Genomic DNA, 5938 nt, shown 5'->3' on the forward strand with positions numbered 1-5938 from the left:
TGCCAGTAGGAAAACAAGTAGCGGCAAGGCTGTCTTGGAATTTAATGGACAGACCATGGCGGGATGCCCCGGCACCTAAATTCTTCTAAAATGTAACAGTGACCAATTAGTGTTCGACCAACAGTCTGTTGAGAGGCCTCTCCAAACGCAGAAACGAAGGAACATCACACCATAAAACGTTATGACACGTTAACCCTCATATTATCCTAGGGTCAAATTGACCCGTTTTCCTACATCAATGTTCTTTTTAATTCCCCAAAATAATATGATTGATTCCACACAACGCTCTTTGATTAATTTTGGGGCGTGTTATTCAATTTTAAAGTTGACATATTCCAGTCTGTGATTACCCATTAACATCCATTCCTTTAATTTTAGTCTAAATAATTCCTAATTTCTGCTTTTCTTTCTCTAACTCAAACATTAAGTATACTTTCTTATTAATTAGGTTTATTTACCATAAATTCCAAAACTAACTGTAAAACTAAAGTTAATAAGTTAGTGTTACATACTGTTTAATGTAAAAAAAAGTGACAAATATTGAAAAAATCAGTGTTGAAAAAATGGACAAAAACGTAAGAAAATGTTTTTTTAAATCGATAAAAAGCGTTAACAAGTAATCCAATGACGTGAAAAAAAGTATTCACAGCGATCAGTAGATCCACAAAAAATGTCCCGGTGTATCCAGCAAGGCCTACGAGCGTCACATAGGTGAAGGAGGCCTCGCCACTTCACAAGTTCAAATCCACACAAAACGCACAATTAGTAAGCTGACAGCAAATGTATATACATGGCAACCTTTATGGCAACGTTGGCAAAGGAAGATGTCCATACTAGCGCAAAAGTAGTTTTCGTTTTTTGCGTCCCTTGTCGACAATGGTCTCAGGTGAGAGCTATTTGCCACTTATCACATAACCCAGAATTTTTTTTTGAAACAATGCAATTATCTGTTTCAGCCACCCCACAAAACTCAGCATATGGCTGTGTGGACTAGCAGTACCTTCCTCCGCAGCACTGTGGAGGAAGGTTTGGCAAAGCGAGACTACCTTTTCTCTTATATGACCCACAGGAGCGTTTCATTAATTAACGTCCCTAGCAGTGGCAGGAAATGCAACCTCATATCTAAACAGAAAAGGTGAACAGTCTCAGTTTTAAACACGTTGTTAACGTTGAGAAAAGGTTGCAGTTTGGTTAGGGTTAGTCACAACTACTTAGTTATGCTACTGTAAAAACAAACTTACCACTTACTTTTTATTTTTTGAGCGGGACTCAAATCCTGGTCTTCTGGGTGAAAGTCCTGTGTTTGTTTGACCCATCCACCCCGATACCTCGCTCCTTACATGGAATTTGGCGCTCTTAAACTTTGTCACCTCACTTCCTGCTTTGCTCCCATAATACTCATGCCAGGCCGCCACTATAAACGTTAATATGAGTCGTAATTGCTGCTTTGACCAAACAACCTATGGGAGCGTTTTTTGGTCTCAAACATGTAGTTTCACAAGTCAAGGACACAGTGTTTTATTATTTTCAAAGTGTGTCTGGGTGGAAATTTTTTACGGTTTAAGAATCTATTAAGTTTGGGTCTTTGAGACAAGTATTTGGGGGACATTTTAGTCACGATACATCAGTCACCACTGCTCCACTGAGGTTGACGCTGTTGCCCAAACAGATGTCAGCTCAATATCAAACCTAAATTTAGGCTTTAAATGTCTCTTCATAAACCCACGGATAACAGGCAATTGTCAGTGTGAAGGAAGATTAGGGCCCTGTTCAGTTACAATTAGGTTTCTGTGAATTGCTGAGAGACACTTATCACTCTGCCACACTACAGCAGATGACTGATATTGATTGATTGATTGATTGATTGATTGGTGATGGTGATGCAATATGGGCCAAGGTAGCCAATTTGAGATTTAGTTCTGAGGATAACATTTTTTGCTTGTTTTAAGTCGTCCACCTCACATGCATCGCAATTCAGCTGTCCACACATTACAGCCATTATTTTCACAGCCAGTACACAACACTGTTACGCCCCAGTCTAGGACACAACATAAAAAGGCCCCTATTTCCCCATCTAAGAAATATATAGATAAAAAACATAGATATAGATACACAAGGTTTCAGGCTGGCCTACCATCAAAATAACCAACAAACAAACAATCCTGTCTAGGAGATAAGAAATTAACCCAACAAACCAAAATGGCAAAACTAATGACTCCCTAACTAATTAAACAGAAGAAAAGAAAAGAAACAGCACCTAATCTAAAACAAGGTTGGACAAAACAGAAATGTGGTCGGTTGAGAGATGAGGAGGAAGAGGAATACCCTCAGACGGCTGCCATCTTGGCTCTTTACATATCAGGTGGTTTCCCCAGCTGCAGCCAATCACGGGATTGGGCATGAAAGCTTTCCACCAATCATCTCACACCTATTTACATGTGAAATTGAAAACTAGGAGAAGAAACACAGGGCACACACACATACACACACACACACACACACACACACACACACAGAGCAGGCTAAAGAAAACATACGACTGCAGTCATAACATTAGTTAGTTCTGAGATCAAATGTAACATTTCCATGAATGTCATTTTAAATCTCAGCTGTCTACACATAACAGGTTACATAAACTGTATATAATAAATAATATATTTTATGCATATACTGTGTGTTTATATGTATTTATCTTAAGATATATTTTCCCAGAGGGAGATTTGTTTTCACAGCCACATACAGATATAGACAATACATCAAATCTTCATGAAAAACATCAATGCCTCTTCCATTGTATCAGCTCACAACATTATCAGTGAGGCAGTTTGTTCAGAGCTGCTAGCTGCTAAGGGACCAAACTCCGGCTGAAGCGAGCTCTTCTCCATGTTAACGAGTGTTAGTCGAGTGTTGATTGAGTAGGCGATCAGTGTCATTTCATCGTGAGTGCTAGGTGTTGGGTGGCTCTGTGTCTGAGCGACTGGGTGTGGGATGGCAGATGATTTTAGAGGCAGTTTTTTGTTGGAGATGGTTAACCCCCGTCCCCTTACGGTGATTATACACTTGCTGTGTTGACATCGCGTAAGAAGTGTTTTCCAAGATCGTATACCCTCAACATGTTCATACAGCCCTGTTAAAGATTTTCAAACTTCACTCCACTGAGAATTGCAAACGAACAAAACAAGAATGAATTAGGAGCATTAATCCTGGATACCACAAATCAAGCCACTCAACAACTCTCTCAACTCTCACAGTAACAGGCAGAGCTAAGCCAGAGAGAGAGAGAGAGAGAAAGAGAGAGAGAGAGCAGGAGGGAGAAGAGAGTCAGAAATGCACATGCTATCTGCGGCTGAGATGCAAACCTTCCCCATCAGGAGAAGTAATGGATTAAAGGCCGCTGTGGCTCTGCAGTTTTCCAGTCAATGTTCTTTCGCTCTCCTCCAACCCGAGGCCCCCTCCCTCCTCTGTTGCCTTCCCGCTGGAAGAAGTTGATTTGCCATCAATTGCCATCTTGGCTGGCGCCATTAATGCAGGCCCACAAAAGGATGACACATCACATTATCACCTCACTCCCTTTCAAATTAGAGCTGAGCGATGCCTCGGCGCAGCTTGTGACTGGTTAACACTATCAGCTATTTGTAGGGATTGTTCCCTAATACGCAGCGTCTAAAGATTTCATCAGGCATTTGATGACGGAAATAAACCACTGCCCACAGGGAAATTGAACTGATTAATGGAATTATGCGTTGGAGGGGAGTCGATACAGGCTGCAGACACCCACATGGGGATGAGCAGAGCTATCTGTAATGGCCCAGACTGGAGCGGCTTGGCCAGCAACACAATCACCTGGAGCATGGCCTGGCTTATGTTTGTCCACTAGCAGAGCCAGGTAATAAAACCTGTGCTGCTAACTGTTGCTGTGGGCCTCCAGCCTAAACGGCCACATCCATGTGGGTCCTGTTGGACGGATTATTTCATGTCCTCCATCTTACAGAAAAAACACTATACGGCTTACCATGTAGGGTAGGAACAGCACTAAAATGACACTTCTTCGGCTTTTGTGCTCTTATTCCAAGACCGTTTTGCGGCCTCGCTCAGACCAGCCCCCCCTCAGACCAACCCCCTCAGTATTGTTAAGTGCTCTCTTAGTCGGCCCTAATGCACATCTACCCCGACAAACTGCAGACGACCCCCTTCCATACCACAGCCCAGTCTGCTTCACGTTACAGAATCTTTTTGCATGAATTGTTTCTAGCTCTCGAGGAGGCTGCCAGCATGTTGCTCTGGTGCTTTGACAATCAGCCACACAGTTGGGAGGAAGCAGTGGGCCTGTTAAAGCTACTCACCTTCACTTCCTCCTAGACTATGTACTACTTGACTGAAAATATGTTCTTTGCATAAACACTTTTATCATCAGCTCTATAGCTAGAACAACACTGGAGGCTTCTTTAATTGCTGGACAACTTATTCAGGGTAAAAACAGAGCTATTATATGCATGTTTACACACTTACATAAAACTGTTAAAATTATGAAGTGGTTAACCAAAGATTACCATTCTGGATAGTGATTGTGTTGTCTTAATAAAGAGCTGCTCTAAGTGAAATATTACAATTAAGGGAAGTAAATTTTTCCTGTAGACACACAGTCAGGTATGTGGCAATCTCAATGCCTGTCCAGCATTAATTAATTAATTAATTAATTAGGCATAATGTACTGTACTGATATTTCATATTTCTCCACATGCGGTGTGGGTGTATTCATGGGAGAAAATGCCTACTGTATTGTAATGCTCACTATCTTTGAAACAACATAACCTTCATTACACAGTAAGAATCCCCTCCCTGATGGATGTGGACCATGTGTGGGTATGCACAGATCTTCTCTACCAAGTTAAAGAACCTCAGAGCAGATGTTCCTGCACATCAGTCCTGGTGGTGATCATAATAATAATAAGACAGGGAGTGTTAGCTCACGGCTTTAAAGACATCACTGCACGTTTTAATCTCCCCATTACTACAGAACAAGGAAGTTAAAGAAGTTCATGGCGGTTACTGTGAAAACTCAGATATTGGGTAGATTTCAAGATTACTCGCTCTTTGAGTTTAGTTGAAGATAGAGGGCTTGAGGCCAGTGATGTAGTCTAGGTGATACGCGGGTACACGCAATATACCCACTAAGTAAGCTCCTACTTTAAAATGTGCAATGCATGTAAGAACACAATTATTTTAACACAACATAATATAATTATTTTATAATTGTAATCATAATTATGGTATATTTTGAATTGTCATCTGTGTTTTTTTTCTTCACATAGGCTGTATTAAGTATTTCTACTGTAAATTGATGCAAAGAAGTCAGAATGCAGGAAATTAAGTCTTCGACGCTCAAAATGACACCCAGACCCCCCACTATGATGTGACCTTTGGGGCTCATGTGGTAAAGTAGAAGGTTGGGGGTTCGATCCCTGGCCCTTTAATCTACATGTCAAAGTGTCCTTGGGCAAGACACTGAACCCCGAGTTGCCCCCGATGCTGCGCCATCGGAGTGTAAATGTGTGTGTGTGTTTATCTGATGAGCAGGTGGCACCTTGTACGGCAGCCTCGGCCACAGGGTATGAATGTGTGTGAATGGTGAGTGGTGTCTGCACTAGCATTAAAGCACATTAAGACCATATAGCGCTATGTAAATACAGTTCATTTACCCATGAGATAGACCCAGGTATGTGTTGTGAGTGCATTGTGTAAACTTGGTCCATCCATCTTCAAAGCTGAAGCAGGAGTGCCCTCTGGTGCATAATCAGTGAAAGTGGAATCCCAATTCACTGAGCAGCTGAAATGGAACATGGTCCTCAGAGTTCCAATAGTTTAATAGTTTAATGGTTTAATAGTTTATTTGAACATGTACAACATATATATATATATATACACATATATATATATA

General features: G+C 41.2%; 1 long non-coding RNA gene across 1 annotated transcript in view; it reads left to right on the top strand.

Annotated features, from left to right (window-relative positions):
• Window positions 1-1287: 1287 nt before the first annotated feature.
• Window positions 1288-5938, top strand: part of LOC116700445 (uncharacterized) — a 17726-nt gene continuing 13075 nt past the window's right edge. Inside the window, exons 1-2 of the long non-coding RNA XR_004334659.1 lie at window positions 1288-1478; window positions 5775-5776. This is a non-coding gene — a long non-coding RNA (uncharacterized LOC116700445). The remainder of the gene's footprint in view (window positions 1479-5774; window positions 5777-5938) is intronic.

Source organism: Etheostoma spectabile, chromosome 13 (genome assembly GCF_008692095.1).
Source record: "Etheostoma spectabile isolate EspeVRDwgs_2016 chromosome 13, UIUC_Espe_1.0, whole genome shotgun sequence".
Classification (NCBI taxonomy): domain Eukaryota; kingdom Metazoa; phylum Chordata; class Actinopteri; order Perciformes; family Percidae; genus Etheostoma; species Etheostoma spectabile.